Source organism: Lampetra fluviatilis, chromosome 53 (genome assembly GCF_964198595.1).
Source record: "Lampetra fluviatilis chromosome 53, kcLamFluv1.1, whole genome shotgun sequence".
In the NCBI taxonomy this organism is placed as follows: Eukaryota; Metazoa; Chordata; class Hyperoartia; order Petromyzontiformes; family Petromyzontidae; genus Lampetra; species Lampetra fluviatilis.
In genome coordinates, this window is record NC_136327.1 from 5,699,190 (window position 1) to 5,717,608 (window position 18,419).

Below are 18,419 nucleotides of genomic sequence, written 5' to 3' on the forward strand. Positions count from 1 at the left end.
TCGCTCGAACTCAGATCGCCCAGTTCAGAGCACGGCGCGCTAACCACTGCACAGCGGCTCCATCCCCATTGATTCAGGAACTTAAATTGTAACGTTAGCTGTGCCCTCCCACCACACGTGTGCGGTTGCTCCGGGTGCTACAGGCGCTCTCTCAGAAGAGAAGAGTGTTTTCTCCGTTCTCCCAAGGAGAGATAACCTGAGTTCCCGAGGAAAATCAACACGTGCACGGCAGAGGGGGGGGGGGGGACAATTACAGTTACAATTTGAGTCTTGGCTAAACATCCCAATGAAGCAGGACCCTTTCGAAAGACAATCTCGAATCTGTTTAACACGACGTAGGTTTCCGCGACCAATATTATCCGGGTTTAGCGACACATTTATGTTTACCCGAATTAACTCCAAAAAAAAACCTCGACTATGGGTAACCTTGAATCTTAATGAGTCTTTCCTGGTTAAAGAGCATCACACGCTTTCAGGAGCGCTTCTGCGGGCCGTCTGGAACGCTCTTCCATTCCGATATTAGGAAGCCACTGGAGCTAAGCACTTCTACATCTAGACTGAAAACTCATTTCTTTACAACTGCTTTTTTGTGTTGAGTTGAGTATGGTGCGAAAGAAGTTCAGCATGCATATAAATGAAGAGGGACTCTATGACTGAGAGTGGAGCGGTGGTGCATTGGTTAGCACACTGGACTACGGACCAAGGGCCTGAGTTTTATTGGCAGCCACGGCGACTAACATCAGCGACGAGAGATATCTGAGCAGGTCATGAGTGTCCCCCTCTCGCTAACAACCTGCACTGACCAGCGTGGTGCAGTATGGTCAAACAACTCCCGTGACTGATAGACTGAAATGGGGCCATAAAATAGAATTACTATCATCATTAATATTCATTAATAATTATACCCGGATCACGATTGCTATTACTCTTTAGTGCTCAGACACTGGCAATGATTTGGAACGCAGCACTGCAATTAACAGCAACACTAATTGCTGGATAGAAGAAGTAAGCCGAGCAAGATCACAGCATGACGCCGGCTGGAGTGGCGAGTGAGGCCGTCTCCTAGGTGTGCGCTGTGGTGTGCGTGTGTGCGTGCGTGTGGGTGAGACACGGGGGACGCGCGTGCATCACGGCAGGATTCCGCTGGCCCGGGGGAGAGTGAGGAACGCGTGGGATTCGAGGACATACCCGAGAGGGCGAGATGACAACGGTCGTCGTCAAGAAAAGTAAAGTGGTCTTGGGGGCAGCGGGGAAGGGGTCACATCATCGCAGGCAGGGTGAGGGTGTACGGTGGTCGAGGATAATCACAGAGTGGCAGCCAAAGGAGGGAAACACACGCCAGGGAGGGCGTCCACAAGCGTAGACGGAGCGACGGGATCTGCCCGTGCAGAATCAGAATCGTCAGAATCTAGACTGGAGGAATCCGATGAGCTATGAAGCTCTTTTTCAAAGATGTCCGGTAGGAGAGGAGCCGCACGGATTGTCGTGCTGCGAGGTCGCGAGAGAATGACGACGGCTTGATGGGTGGTTGGGGGGGGGGGGCTTCATCTGGCAGCGGATAGATCATGACTGCTGATGATGCCGATGATCGCGATGCACCGGAGAGAAGTTTGGGTTTGAACACTGTCACGTGTCGTCTGACGCAATCGCCCGAAACGCGATCGCGAACCTGAACACCTAGGAAGTCGCCAGGTAGTGCAGCTGTCGTGTTTCTAGCACACGCGTGCATGCGTGTGCACGTGCGCTCGTCACCTGATATGATCCCCTACGACACAGCCCCTCTGAAGTGGACAGCGCAGAGTCCTTTACGTTAACGCGGTGGTTGTATCAGTCGCCGCCGCAGCCGCCGCACTGCGATTCGTGGGTTTCTGAGCACGCCCCTTCCTTCACTGAACCAGCATGGCGAAGTATGGTCAAACAACCCCCCACCCCCCCATGACTGGCATGGTGACGGGAGGCCTTTATCCAGCAGTGGATTGACACTATTATTATGTCCGCGCTGTATAGGGCCCTGGCAAAATTTCGTAATCAACCCGCTCACCACGGAGTTACACGCAACATTATCAGTCGCCACGATCACTCCGCTGCTGGCTGAAGGCCTCCCCACATTGAGTTGTCCTGCAATTTTCTATTGAAAGCTTTCGTGACTGCAGGGATTCATCTTCTTGGTTCTTTCAGTAATGTCACGTAGAAGGGAAGTAATAAAATAATACAAATAAAACATAATAAAAGAATTCTCACGACGTTTCAGGCCACAACGCAAGCAGCCGTCCTCAGGTGGAGAATTCTTCACCTGAGGACGGCTGCTTGCGTTGTGGCCGAAACGTCGTGATAATTATTTTATTATGTTTTATTTGTATTATGTTGTCCTGCAATGTAAAAACAAAAGTCAAAGCGACTTTTCAGTGGGGCGGTGCTCATCATTATCATAAGCGACCCTCGTGACGTACATTACACATTCTCATGGCAGGGGCCAGTCCATCCATCTGGACCCACCACCGGAGCTGCCGCTGCGTTTTTCCACAAAGCGGCAAAACAAGATTCTACCGTGCGCCACCCTCTCTAATCGTACGAGCCCATCAAACTACGTCGCGTTACAATAAAAATAAAAAATGTTCTAAAATGTAAACCGCGTTGCTGTTTTGTGTTGGGGGGGTGGTGGATAGTGGGGGGGGGGGAGTTCAGCCGACTCGCTGCCAAAAGCCACCGCGTGTGCACGGCTGGGGAAGAAAAGAGGCTCCTTAACAACACAACAACAACAACAAAACCCCAACAACAACAACATCAACGAAATGTTTCCACTGGGTTCACAGAGCACCGACACGTACACGTTATCGCGTGCCCACATGTGTGTGCGTGTGTGCGTGCGTCCCGGCCAGCGGTTTGAACGGAACCAGGGAGCAACGCAAATGAGCCGACGATTTTTTCTTTCATTTAAACGCTTTCACAACCTAAAGGTCGAGAGCTCGAATGCATCAGATGGTACGCTCACGCCGTCTCACCCAAAATAACACCTCTATTATGGACAATATTTCGTCGCCAAAGCATACGTGTTGAACCGTCTCTGTCCGTCCCTCTGCCTTGCACGGCAGGAATGGAAGCTCTCGTGAGGACGGTCCCAATATGGACCAAACGTTGCGTGTCGCCATCGTTATTAAGTTCAACGATAAATATTGCCAATGAAATACCTCCGAGAAAGAAACGAAGACGCATTGGCCGATGTTAAACCCTGTCCAGTTATCCGAGTGTAACCGGGAGATGTAAGTGCGCTTCAGTGTCACCCCCTCGTAGACAGCGTCTGTCTGCTTGGCGCTGGGTTGTCTCAAGGTTTTACAGCCTCCTCCTCCTCCAAACACCAATTCGGAACTCCTCTCGCGAACGATTTACCAACTACAACCAAATGATGGGATCCATGACGTCTTGTGGTTGTTGTTGTTGTTTGACTTGCATCCCACTGGGATTTTTGCACACAACGTTGGTGTACGGTTTTTTTTCTGCAAAATTTTGCTGTCTTTTCTTGGATTTTCTGTTTGAACTTAGTTACATATTCACGTTAAGATGTTTTTTGTTCATGTTTTTGTTTTTTGTTTGTTGCGGTTGCACCCGATTCAAGAGCCGAATGGCTCACAGGGCTATACCTAATACATGAACTTGAACTTGGAGCAGCACATTCCCGAACACACGCAGCTTGAGACTCGGCAAAAGCATGTCCTGGGTAATTAACTGGCGAGCCTTATTATTAGGATGCCTCGGGAGATAAATGAATGATTGTAAGGACTCGTTAATTTAAGAAAAAAGGTGTACTATTATTCAATTCCAAACGGAAAGTTGTACAGTGTCGATTAAAAAAGAGAATTATTTAATTGCTCGATGCAAAGACTGCGAGACACGAAAATTAATTAACCATTTAAACATTTGCATCTAAGAAATGTACGACTGAATTATATACTATAACTGTATTACATTTAATAATGTAAATATATATAAATTTACCCAGTTTTTAGTGACAGAGCGTCTCATGTAAATTATAATTGTGAACCAGGTTTGCTTTCCGGATGTCCGATGGCCTGCCACGACTAACATCAGTGGCGAGAGAAATCTAAAGCAGTCCTGGGCCTCTCGCCCCTCACCTTCACCAACACGCAGTGACCGGCGTGGTGAAGTATGGTAAAACGACCTCCATAACCCACAAAGCAACGGGGTGGCCTTCATCCAGCATCGGCCCAACAAAAAACATAACTCTGAAAATGTGCACTGTCCTTTAAGTTGATTGGTCTCGGGTGTGGACCAATCAACTTAAAGCACAGTGCACATTTTCAGAGTTATGTTTTTTGTTTGCATTATGACTGCAGGTATTGTGGTCTATGCAAACATGACTCCTTGTAAAAAGGTGTCAGTTTTGTTGCCAGATAGAAGGGTAAAAAAACAATTATCATATTTTTACTGGCAAATGAGGTTCCAAAGGGGGCTTTTTTTCGGTAAAGTCACGTAGGTAAAAAAATCTAATCAAGTAAATGAAAACAACTAAATTAAATCACGACATTTCGAGCGCAACACAAGCGTTCTTCTTCAGGTGCGGACAACGTAGTGAAAGCACAACTGCTCAAGTGTGTCTAAGAGATGGCTGTGACGAGGAATTATATAGTCGCGGGGGATGGAGGGAGGGGAGGGGGGCCATGGTGAGTGTGTGGGCGGACTGTGGACTGGGAGTCAACGTCCTGAAAGCATTTCTGAGACACACTTAAGCGGTTGTGCTTTCGCTACGTTGTTCCCCACCTGAAGAGGGATGCCTGTGTTGCGCCCGAAACGTCGTGATTTAATTTAGTTGTTTTCATGTATTTTATTTTATTTTTTTACCTACGTGACTTTACCGAAAAGAAACCAAAGAGTATGAATCCTTGCAGTCACGAAAGCTTCAAATCAAGGGGGCCGTGAACTATCGTCGTTTTATCGGTGCGAGACGTACCCAGTAGACATTCTAACGTTGCGCCAAATGTTCCGCCAAAAAGCCGGTCAAACGTTTTGCTGGGCAGAGGCTTCGAAACAAAGCCACGTTTTTTTCTTTCTCTCTTCAATCCCTCTCCATTATTGTCGTGGAGAATCTGTATATGGGTCAGTCTGCAGACGGGCGTAGTCGAGCAGATGCTGTTTATGACGAGTTAACGCTTCTCGCAAGATGACGACGCGAGTGACACGCGGGATTCTGTGTACAAAGATACAAAGATCCCCCGTATAGCCTCATCAGACTGTAGGGGCAAGTGCTGTTAGCGAGCACCTATGAAGGCCGGAACGGTACACGAGGGGGTGGGTGGCCAGCACCACGCCCGACCGCCTTTGTCTCCCCAGTGGCGATGTTTACACACCGCACCAGGTACTCATTTAAGGCTGAGTCGACCTAGGGGAGGCCCAGGACCGGTTCAGATAATCGTCACTGGTGTTAGCCGTGAGCGGGAATCGAACCCGGGTCACCAGGTTCGTAGCGCAGCGCGCTAACCGCTACACCCACCGCTCCCCTACACACACGCGCACGCGTTTCGTGCGTGTACTGTCTGTGCACCGCATTGTGTGGCATCACGTGAAGCTGTAGGAAGAACCACGCACAAACGGATCTCTGCACTTGTAAAGCAAACGCGTAATCACACACACGGACACACGTATATAGAAATATTTCACACCATCACAGAAAGGAAATTGAAGCCGTAATCCATGTACGGTAGTTTGGTAGTTTTTTTTTTTTGGCAGAAGGCTGCCTAACTGCCGCATCTGTATATTCCAGTCAGAGCCGTCCATAACGGAAGATCTGTGACCTGGAGCCAACCCCACCGTGCCTCCCCACCGCTCTCCCCCAAACGCCTTCGAATTAAACCGGAGAGCATCACATGTGATACCGTGACATTGGAGCGTGGGCCCCCCCCCCCCCCCCCGATTCGCCGTGCACCCTAAGGGCACGGCTCACGATTCCGGCGTTCAACTTCGATCGAAATCGGGGACGCTGCCACGATGGTGTAACAACGGCGAGCGCCGCTGGAACTTGCAAATCCAGAGGTCGCCGGGTCCGACCCTGTCTGCCGCTGCGGCGTTTGAAACGACGGCGCGAGTTCCATGAATCGCCGTCTTCCCCCCCCGCCCCCCCCCCAGCAGTATAAATCAGCACAACACAGTGCGAGTGGACCGGCAGGTCACACGTGGTGGGGGTCAAGTGTGTGTACTCTCACCCCTTCCAACAACGTCTCTATAGGGGCCCCTATAGCGGGGAGGGGGGACCCTTTACGCCAGCAGTGGCATGAGCGAGCAGTTGCTTGCTTCCTGCGCCTTTGCCTCTAGTTTCGATTTGTTAAATGAAATGCGTCTTTAATTGCACATTGCGTAATGTTGTACATTACGCAATGTACAATACGAATTAGCGAGTGCTCCACGTACGAATAGCAATGGTAATAATCATCATCGGTCATTGCTTATCCACTGCTCGATGAAGGCCTCAATGTGGTCGCCCATCCAAGCAACATCCAGGCTCAAAATCTGCTTAGCTTTTGAGATCTAATGGAGATCAGGCACATTCCAGAGTAACGTGGAATTTCCACCCACGCTCGAGCGACACTTGACACACGGCCACGGTGATAGTTAGCCGGCACGTACGACGCTGGCCAACGCTGCGATCCCGTACGACTAACGCCCAGCCCCGGTCAATCCACTGCTGGATCACAGCATCCCTCATCAGTAGCAGCAGAGGCCGAGCATTCCGTCCGTGTCAGATACTTCACAGCCACTGCTTGTGGGGGGAGGGGGGGTGGGGAGGGGCGGAGGCCTTCATCCAGCAGTGGATCGATCACGGCTGACGACGACGGTGGTGTCAGAAAAAGACGTTGAACGTGAAGACACCGCGAGCTGTCGGTCGGAACTCACCTCGACGGTTCCTCTCGAATCGCTTCGAAATGAACTTCAGCGCGAATCCAGCCGCATTGAGATGAGCAGTGGGTCGGTCCGTCAGTCCATGCGCCGTCCACCAATCGGAGACCTCTTCTCAGACTCTGTGCCAGCCTGGGCACAAAGAAAACACGTACATGTGACCGCCTGCTTTAATGAAGAGCCGCGAGCCAGTGTTGGATATTTCACAAAGTGTTACTCGTTTTTATCGACCCCGCAGTGATGATGGGCTGAATCCACCTCCCCCACCCGCCTCCCCCAAAACCAGGAGTTGAACTCTGCTGATCAGCCACCCGGTCGGTTAATATTACGACAGTTTCGTGGTCCTCAATGATAACTTATCCTCCAGTACTCAGGGGTTGTTCCTCGTTCTGCCTTTGGTTCTCAAATTACAGGCACAACGATTGACATGGATATTTCAATACATCGTTCAGCGCTATTAGCATGATAACGATGATAACATGAACCGCATTCTTCAGGTTATAAGATGTACTTTTTTTCCCCCCTTCTAGTTTACAGCAAAAGTTGGGAGTGCGTCTTGAATATAACCCAGAGAGTGTGTGTGTGTGAGAGAGAGAGCATGAGACCAGATTTATGATGGTGTGGGTCTTACTTTCTGGAGCGTCTTATACTGTGATCTAAAGTGTGGCGAGCAATATTGTGGAGGGCGGCGTCTTTGATTAACTCGATATTTGTAAAATTACAATGACGATTATGATTCCAGAGTTTGTCGCTGTTTTGTGACTCTGCCATCCCTCAATGAAAGGCTGTCTGGCTATCGAGCAATCACATTCAGTGTTCTGCCTCCTCGCTGGGTTAGGGCAGGGTCACACTCACACTTTCTCTCGAGCAATTCACGGTGCATCGTGAGAAAGGGAAGGAGATATGGTGTCGCAGGTCTGCTGTTGTTGATGTTCAACCTCGCCCTGCCACTCTCGCATCTCGATCTATAAGCGGAACGGCAATTTAATTCCAATCGATCAATAGCACTCCGATTGATTTCATACATAGGCCGTCACGGCCGACATCATAATTCACCGTTGGTTGCGTTTGCGACAGATCATGTAGGTATGATGTCATTTGGAGTTATTGACATTATATAGCTCTAAGTAGCAAAGCTAAACTATTTAAAATATTTTTATTTTATCAGGTAAGGCCTACTAAGCTATGTAGCTCTTTTTCAGAAGCGACCTGGCCACAAATGATAGCTCAACGAAGCGGCGTATCGCGTGGAAATGTACTGCAGCAAAATGCTCTGAACGCACGTTGCTTCTAAATGTTTCGCGAAAACCCGGAGGATCCGGAAAAAAACCCACGTGACCAGGGGGAGAGAACATGCAGACTCCAAATATACAGGCATCGGGGTCGGTATCAAACCCACGACCTCCCGCACACCAGGCGAGGTCGTTTACATCTCTCGCCACCGCTGCGGCCAACTGTGGTACCCGTGGCTACACCACAGGAAGGGGAGGAGAGTCAAGGATGTAAAGACAAAGGAACGGCAATACGGAAGAGAGAAGAATGGGAAATCGGGAGGAAAATGACCGACAAAGGAGCGGAGAAACGGCAGCAGAGAGGGGTCAGGAGAGGTGAGGATAGGAAGGTGCCACAGCAGGGCCTCGACGCTGCTTCTGTTTTCAAAGGGGGCGGATTCAGAGTGGTGGGGGTGGAGACTCGTGATTTACGGGAGGACCCAGCTGATGGAGATAGATATATTTACCAATCACCGTACCTACACGGATCTAAACCAATTTTTAATTAGCTGTATGATTATTGCCTTGGGGTCATTGTGATAATGATAACATAATGGAAAGCTTCATTCAGCAGTGGACTTACCATGGCTTGATGAGTAATACAATAATAATAATACAACGGTAATAACAGACGTGGATTACAGACAAAAAAACATTGATACATATCCGCGCAACTAAACGCAATAGCGGGTGATGTAGCAATGCTGTGCGGCAAAGTTGAACACGTCCATGGCATCGGATGCAGTCAAACGCAACAACCGTAACGTCCGGATTATAAGACGCGTCGGGTAATTAAAACCACAAACTTGTTCCCCGGTGTCGATAAAATTACAAAAATCTAGCCACGCACGCGGCTACACGTATTATACGACGCACCCCCAACTCTTGATTTAAAATGCAGCAAAGTGAATCTTGTAATGCGATGAATACAGTGAATGTAACTTGAATGGGCTCTACAGACTAAAGCATGCCTGTCAACCCACACGGTTTACCCCGTGTTCTTGTGCAGGGAAATTGAGTTTCCAGGTCCGTACGGAGTACAGACGTTTCAATACGGTCAACAACACAATGTGTCTATTTTTCTTCTTGGTTCTTTCGGTAAAGTCACGTAGAAGGGAAGTAATAAAATAATAAAAATAAAACATAATAAAATAATTCTCACGACGTTTCGGCCACAACGCAAGCAGCCGTCCTCAGGTGAAGACCAGGTCTGTCGAGGCCGAAACGTCGTGAGAATTATTTTATGATGTTTTATTTTTATTATTTTATTATTTCCCTTCTACGTGACTTTACCGAAATAACCAAGAAGATGAATCCCTGCAGTCACGAAAGCTTTACATGGAAATGTCTATTTTGTTTGTGTGTTTCTCCCTTGTGATGTGACTTTGTAGGATGAACGTTGATATTCATAAGGGGCACGGGGGTGACCACTAAGGTCTGAATTGAGTCTGCAATAAGGTATGGCACAAGTATGATGAAGGCAAATATGCCGCTCATAACAAAACGACTTACACAACAAGATACAACTTCTTAAGCAGCGGTCGTAAATCATGGCGATTCTCAACAGCAGAACTGTAACACGCGTTTATATGAATGCTCGACTCGAGAAACTGCACCGTGAACTTGCCACGTACCACCGATAAGCAGAAGTAGAAACAGGCACGGGCGAATATCAATGACACATTTGCGAGGAGCGGTGGCGCAGCGGTTAGCGCGCCGCAGCTCTGAAACCGGCGGCTAACATCAATGGCGAGTGACATTTGACCCCCGTCTTGGGCCTCTGCCCCCCCCCACCACCACCAACACCTCTCACCAAACCTGCACTAGACCAGAGTGGTGAAGTATGGTCAACCAAACAGCAGCGGTTGATTGACAAACAGGGCTGGGAACTAAATATTCCCTATCACATTCTTGGTTCTTTCGTTAAAGTCACGTAGAAGGGAAATAAAAAATGAAAAAATATCAAACAATAAACATGTCTTTTTTTATTATTTCCCTTCTACATGACTTTACCAAAAGAACCAAGATTATGAATCCCTGCAATCACGAAAGCTTTAAATCAAAATCCCCTATCACGTCGATTATTGTATTGCATACGTGCACGTGTATCGACGCACAAACTCAACAGGTATATTTTACAATCATAACAATTGTTTTAAAAAGCAGAATACTACTAATTTCACACTTACGGAGCAAGTAACTAACAGAGTATACACACAGTCCCGGGTATTGTGATGCTTTGCTCTCCAACGCCGTAAATAATCCAGCAGTGAATCGACCCTGTCAGTGTAGAGAGCGACCCGACACTGCCAATGTACACTCGTGGTGCGGTGTGTTTAGTGTGGTTATAAATAGCTGGCTATATAGTTCGTCATGTGTATACACTAACTAATAATACATTACATAGATACTGAACGAGTGTTTTTTTTCTAGCTAAAGCAGACTACACAAACTATTGTTCGAAGCAGTGTAAACCGACTGATACACCGTGCGAAAATAGTGTCACTAAATGAAATTGTAGCAAGGCATGAACGGGAGTGATGTTCTTACTTCCATATAACTATACACCGTCACGATAACACACACAGCAACAATACAATGTATTTAGCATATATATAAACGCAACTGCATTGTGAAGATTTATGTACGCGTGTCAATGTACTATGTAGAATTGCACATGCATACAACTGCATGGTTTGACACCATATATCTCATATATATACACACACACATGAGTGCACTTCGCATGATTACACACTATACCATTCAGCACACATATACCCATCAATATACTACAGCGGGTAAAATGTATGTGCACATCAATACAAGGATTGTGTTGGCACAACACACAACTGCATGCGAAAGACGCTCTAATACGCATTATCCATCAAAGGTGCCAGACAGTCTAACACACGTCCTATACATTAACCCAAAGACACTACTATATCTACTGCAGGCAGATAACAAGCAACCCAAATATCCACAAACCACACGCGCACACACACAACTACAACTACACAGCTGTTCTAAGTGCAGGAAATAGCATTCGTAACACGCGTGCGTCATACCACAGCAGTAGGAAGCGATGTGTGAACGCGCACTCACAAACAGCCATAGCACAGCACACAGCAAACAACACTCGGACGGACACACACACACACATCGACAGCCACAGACATTGACAAGTACCATCATCATCATGCTGCTGCTGCTGTTGTTGTTGTTGATGATTGTGACGGGGCTGGCTGGGTGGTGGGGGAAGACACGCAACTCAGCATTTGCCCAGTCCCGAAACAGGAGAAGAATCCACAGCCACAGCTCTTAGCTATTTTTACCGACAGAGTGAGAGAGAGCAGCAGCAGCAGTGGGAGGGAGGGAGATGGGGAGGTTCGAAGGGAGATTTGAGAGTGTGGGAGGGGACAAGGAGGCATGGCACTCTAGGGGATATAGGAGGAGTCAGGGTAAGAGGGTGGAATAGGTCTTGCGTTACCCAGGGGGCCCAAGACTACCTTCTTTTTTTTAAATACCTCCGACAGCCACGCATAGCAAGAGACAAATATTTTTCGTGTAGGCTACACAGCATGTTTGAGGCTAGTGCTGTGAGCGAGGATTTGTTTAGATGGGACTGGTGGTCAGTATCACGCCCGGCCGCCTTTGTCTCTCTCTCCCCCCCCCCCTCCACCTCCCCCTCCCTCCGTCCAGTGGTGATGTCTGGTTGCAGGTTGGTAAACAAATTTAAGGTTGAGCCGACCTAGGGGAGGCCCGGGACCGGGCGCAGTGTGCGACACGCACACACACAAAGTCGCCCGAGGTATTTAAACAAAAACTAAATATATACAATTAATAATCTTGTGATCTACATTTATTTTAACGTTGTTTTTGTACACGAGCGTATTGCTCTCTGTTTCATTTTTGCCCAAAATAATTGTGAGGCGCAGCCCTGCAATTGCTAGCGACTGCTGGCAGAAGCGCCTCCACTCGATGTTTTTTTAGTTTTTGGCCTTCCATGCTGGCCAAGACGTCTTTGAAGAGGTTTGAGTAACCTACATTTTAATCCACCACACGTGACCTACCGGTTGACTAACTGTAGTGACACCATGGGAACCTCATTTGCCAGTAAAAAATATGATAATTGTTTTTTTACCCTTCTATCTGGCATGACTCCTTGTAAAAAGGTGTCAGTTTTGTTGCCAGATAGAAGGGTAAAAAAACAATTATCAAAATAAATCTTATAACTGTAGTGACTTTAAAAACTCGCCAATTTTCAACTTCTGCGTCGGAAGTTCCAATTGAACCGATGACCTGTGGATCACATGCCCCAGTGTGCTGGAACCATTGCGCGTCATTGTCCACGATGTGCATGGCCCACCATTAATCGCATGCGCACAATCCATGGCAGATGCAGATACTCGATGCACAAGTGGGAGGGAAAAAAACCTAAAAACGCTCCAGTAGTTTGCGACTGTGGTCATCCAGAACAAGAGGCCGTACAAGATGTCCCATCCACGAACACGAAGGAGACATCGCAGCGATATAAAACTTCCGCTGCTCGTGTCTTTTCCACCTGAATGTCAAATCGTAGTTGTTGCTCTGCATCGACACCGGCAGCCGTACGGAAGACGAAAAAGAAGAAGATTGTCCAATAACCAAGAGAACGATGTTATGACTGTCGACTGAGTTGCAAATCGGCCCCCTTGCTGCAGTGACGGAAAGAGACTGAGCCGCGGCGATACAATTGGAAACACCGTGACGTTGACAAAGGGTCACACGATGAATATTCCCACCCCTCCAGTAGCCGATCAGTGCGGACAAGGTGCTCGCAGCCAGCGATTAATCCCTCGTAAAACACGGGAACGTCGGCCCAACGTTTGGCCCAAAGGTTCCAACCACTTGTCAACTTCTGAACCGCGCGTGCCATGCGTCTAGCGGGTAAAGTATGTTCGAGTTTTGCGGTTTTTATTATTTTAACCAGGCGGGAATTCTCAAGACGCACAGATGTGGGTATCGTGTTGTAAGAGTGTGTCTGGGTCACCAACATCATTAGTGGTCGCCATCATATGAAGGTCGCATCTTTCTTTTTGGTTCTTTCGGTAAAGTCACGTAGAAGGGAAATAATAAAATAATAAAAGATAATAAAATAAGACAGCGTCTTTCCGACAGACCTGTTCTTCACCTGAGGACGGCTGCTTGCGTTGTGGCCGAAACGTCGTGAGAATTATTTTATTATGTTTTATTTTTATTATTTTATTTTTTCCCTTCTACGTAACGTTACCGAAAGAACCAAGAAGATGAATCACTGCAGCCACGAAAGCTTAAATCGAAATTTAAGGTCGCATCTGTTACAATTTCTCTGCCAATGTCCGTGTCACCGAAGCAATGTTTTACACTGCGCTTAATTGAGAACGGGGGAAGTCACAAAGTTAAGTAAAGCATAATTATTGTTTTTTTACCCTTTTATCTGGCAACAAAACTTACACCTTTTTTTTACAAGGAGTCATGTTTGCATAGACCACAATACCTGCAGTCGTAATGCAAACAAAAAACATAACTCTGATAATGTATGCACTGTCCTTGAAGTTGTCAGTTTTGTTGCCACATAAAAGGGTAAAAAAAACAATTCTCATATTTTTTCTTCTGGCAAATGAGGTTCCAATGGTTTAAGTAAAGCAGTCAACAAACGTGAAAATACAACAAAGCTAAAACTTAAACAGAAATCTCGGAAAACATCTTGCAGGTAAAATAATCATCAGCAGCCAGGGTCGATCTACAGCTGGATGAAGGCCTCACCCCCCAAGTCAATGCCACCTCTCACGATCCCGCGATATAAATATTCAACCCGGCACCTGCATCCATGCTGGTTTCATCACTCCATCTCCTCGTGTCGACTTACTCTCCCGGGCGCGTTCCATCCCTTGGGCTGCCACTCAGTCATTAGTCTTGACCGTTGCCCGCACAATGCCCCCTCCTATCCGTGACGCGCCCTGCCTCGCCTGTGCACACTTAAACTCTCTTAACAGTTGGAAGGATTCATCTTCTTGGTTCTTTCGGTAAAGTCACGTAGAATGGAAGTAATAAAATAATAAAAATAAAACATAATAAAAGAATGATTTTATTTTTATAATTTTATTATTTCCATTCTACGTGACTTTACCGAAAGAACCAAGAAGATGAATCCCTGCAGTCACGAAAGCTTTAAGTTGGATGGATGTCGTGAACCCGCGCCTGTTGTCTCACCCACGTGCACCTCTTTCCGTCTCCCTGTGTATACCACCGAGGCATGCATCTCCTGCACGCTTCTTTGCTTTTTGTTCCAATATTTTGGTTCAGCGTCGCGTTACTGAACGCCGTGCACTGCAACACCAGGTTGCACGCTCCAAGAGGAAGATGAAAAAAAAACAGAATTTCCAAGTGGGAGATTGGGGGGTTGGGACGTCGTGAGTGGTGTGGCGGGGGGGGGGGCACGGGGTTGACGGGGGGCAATGGGAGGTGTGATGGGATACGCACTGATCAATCTTGTTTTTAAATCATAGACTTTCGATGATCGCACGAAAACTGCCATGCACTGCAATAAGTTACGCCGATGTCCGCTGCTCTGATGTTGTGTTATCGGCCGCTTGGGATTCTGCCATCCCCGTGCGGTGTTTGCGAGGTATCTCTTAGTCTCGCAGGCGAGCCTCATGTCTCTCTCTCTTTCTCTCTGGGTGCTCCAATTTCCTCCCACGTGCAAAAAAGCTAAAAATAGCAAACGACGAAAAATCCACGGCAGGGCCCTCCCGAAAGAGGGTCTTTAGATTCGGCAACGCTTCCCGTGACGGAGAAAGCGGATCAATGTCCCATTAAGGGCGATTGTGCCAGGCTAGGTGCACAACTGGAAAACGCATCAGAGGGCAGTTGTTCAAGGCGGGGCCGGGATTGAAATGGGTGAATAGAGCGACCACGAGCCGGGTAGGAGTGTTTTTGTAAAATAATGAAAAATTTAATTGCAACGTGTCTCAAGCAGACGCTAGTTAGCACGGGGCACTGACAAAGAAAAGTGTCCAACGAGGCATGGAGACGTACATGCTCGGAATTGCACGGCTGCAACGCAAGTTAGGACCTCCGATTAGCACGGTTGGCTACGTACGGTGCAAACAAAGTTCTACATACATACACACACACACATACGTGAAGACGACTTCATTACTGCTAGGAATGTAAGTGGGCTTTGAAAGGACACGTGACAGAAACAAAGGCGTGATGGCCGGTGGTCGAGACTAAACATGGAGTGTGGCAGCCAAGGTGGGAGGAGGTGCCCGGGGGTGGATTGTTACATCGGTGGACTGTGACAAGTGGCGACGGCTCGCGGGGAGGGCGATGCCTTCATCCAGCAGTGGAACGATCATGGCTGCTGACAATGATGAATGCAACGCACCGCACAAGTTTGCTTGGCATGTGTAGCGTTGTTCGGCGTTGCTGTATTGAGGGCAAGAACCAGCTGCTATGCCCGCTTCACTTGCCCCGAGGCCTCCCTCCAACTTTTGACGGAAGCACTCCACTTTATTTAGAAGAGAGGAGAGAGAAACCTGCAAATGAATCGAAACTTTATCGTTTTTGTTCGCAGCCCAGCCAGAATTCTCACAATGTCCGCTGCCACGGAGGTGATAATTGTATTTTTCACGGAGGCAGCTCGACTCAGCGGGCCATCTCTCGTGATGAGTAATATTTGGCAAGGGCCTCGCGAAACTCCAGCACTGTGTATTTTACCACCGCCAATATTACATTATTTTTTTTTCCTTCTACTTTTCGCTGCTAGTTCTGTATTTTTTTTTATTCCGTAACTTCTAACTTTTTTTTCGCCGGTTTCGACAACGTCTCAAAGACGCTATTGTTACGTATCGAGACACGCCGTCTGAACCGATCCAGAGTTGAGTTCGTCTTGTTTTGGATCGATACTGTTGGATGTATGCACTACCGTTTGTGACTGATGGGTCGTGGAAGAAATACTTTTATTTATGTTTTTTTTTTATCTGGATAGACTAATACACGAAGAAGACATTGTCTGGTGAACTATTTGAGTTATTTATATTCTCCACAATGACGCCAATGATTATATTCTAACATTTGGGTCAGCCCAAACGGTTTGATTTTCATAAACAAACAACTCAGTGGCCAGCGAGTTGAGAGGCTTGGGGAGGACACACGTCACAGCCAGAAGGGATAGTGACCGGTGGTCGACACTAATGAAGGATTGGCAGCCAAAGACAAGAGGGAGAAATGAAATCATCTCCTGTTGCAGATTATATAAGATGGGGTGGGGGGCGGAGGCCGACATCCAGCAGCGGATTGGTCATGGCTGACGATGACGATGAAATTTGGTGAAATGGTGAATTCCAAAAAAAACTAAAAAATATGTTCATGTAACTGTAGCCCTAAAGTAGATTTTTGTTCGACTATGTTGGTTTCTTCAGTTTTACCAATTAACTCGTTTCGTGGAAAATTACTAAATCGCCTTTGTGCTTCGCTCGGGTTTTAAGTGTTCCACACAGAGACCGCTGGAGGCCAGAACGACGCACGAGAGAGTGGGGTGCCTAGCACAGTGCCCGGCCGCCTTTGTCTCCCCAGTAGCACTAGGTCCTCGTTCTGAGGCTGAGTCGACCTAGGGGGAGGCCAGAACGACGCATACACGTGTTGTGTAACAGTACTTGCGCGCACAACCTTGATAACACGCGGTGTGCAACCAGCCAATGTCACAGTCATAAGTCATTTTCACAAAACGAGTGTTTACACACGTGTGAATAACGTACACCTGTGTGTGAATTCACGCCTGTTTCAATATGCACACGCGTCTTTATGGAAGTGCCAATGCACGCGTGCATGTATATCGGTGCATTTTTGTATACTGTGTACGGCGGAGCGGTGGTGCAGCGGTTAGTGCACTGCGCTACGAAACCCGCTCACGACCAACCAGCATCAGCGACGATTATCTGAAGCGGTCCTTGGCCCTCTCCTCGGTCGACTCAGCCTCAAAGAAAAAAATAGTTACTGTGCCTGGTGCGGTGTGTAAACATAGACCACTAGGGAGACAAAGGCGGCCGGGCGTGATGCTGGTCACCCCACCCTCTCGTATGCCGTGCCGGCTTCCATTGGTTCTAATCGCTAACAGCACTTGCCCCAACAGTCTGGTAAAGACTATACGGGGGATCTTTGTCTTTGTTCATACATACACAGCGGCTCGCGCACTGCGCTACGAATCCGGCCATCCGGGTTCAATCTCCGCTCTCAGCCAACATCGGTGGCTTGACATCTTAAACGGTGGCGGTTCTGTGCCTCCTCTAGATCGACTCAGCCTTAAATGTTAATATCTAGTGCAGTGTGACAAAGGCGACCGTGAATATGCTTGGCCACCGACTTTCTCGTGGGCCTTACTTTGCCTTGAATTGCTGATCGCTAACTCCCCTAGCCCCTCTATATGTACTCAACACAGTATGTGTATACGCACGTGTAGACGGCACATGTATGGGTGCCACGGTGGCGAAATGTTAACTACCTCTCCTGGTCTACAGGAGGTCGCGGGTTCGAGCCCGACCCTGACGCCTGCTGTGTATTTGTAGTTTGCGCGTCTCTCTCCCGCGTGGTCGCGTCGATTTTTCTCCGGGTCCTCCGGTTGTTTCCCTCCACATTTAGAATCAACATCGCAACGCGTTCAGAGTATGTGTCTGCTGCTATAAATGTCCACACGATGATAAGCCACTTCGTTGAGCTATCATTTATGGCCAGGTCGCTTCTGAACAAGAGCTACTATATAGCCCAGTGGGCCTTACCTGGTAAAATAAAAGAAAAAAGTGTTTTTATATAGTTTATTACGTGCGCGCACACACACATTACGTTATTTATTTGTGTCACTCTTCGCCAATGGGCCACGCCAACAGTGGCTGTTTTTTTTTATACCCCCACCACCACCATTCGGACCCTTGTAGAAAGAAAATGTTTGATAAATTAGATGTTGATTCGTGTCCGAGACGTACCCATGCATTTACTGGCACTGCTGTGAAACTCTCCGCTCCTGCGTGCAACGTATACCACCCATGATTTATGTCCGTGCAAAAAAAAAATTCGCCACTCCCTTTCATATATTTGTTACATTTTAGAAATACTTTCCGACCGCAATTATTTTGAATGCTCGGATGAATATTCCAATTGTATTTATTTGTTATTTCAAATCGAACTGCACGCCGGCCGCTATACGCTGTCGTCGTCATCATG

The 18,419-nt window shown here is 47.6% G+C and overlaps 1 protein-coding gene across 1 annotated transcript in view; it reads right to left on the bottom strand.

Moving 5' to 3' along the window:
- Positions 1-11,506, bottom strand: part of LOC144949318 (myocyte-specific enhancer factor 2C-like) — a 102,566-nt gene extending 91,060 nt beyond the window's left edge. Inside the window, exons 1-2 of the mRNA XM_078879275.1 lie at positions 11,367-11,506; positions 6,904-7,038 (exon numbers count right to left, since the gene is read on the bottom strand). The gene's annotated coding sequence lies outside the window, so the exon portion shown is untranslated. The remainder of the gene's footprint in view (positions 1-6,903; positions 7,039-11,366) is intronic.
- Positions 11,507-18,419: the final 6,913 nt, after the last annotated feature.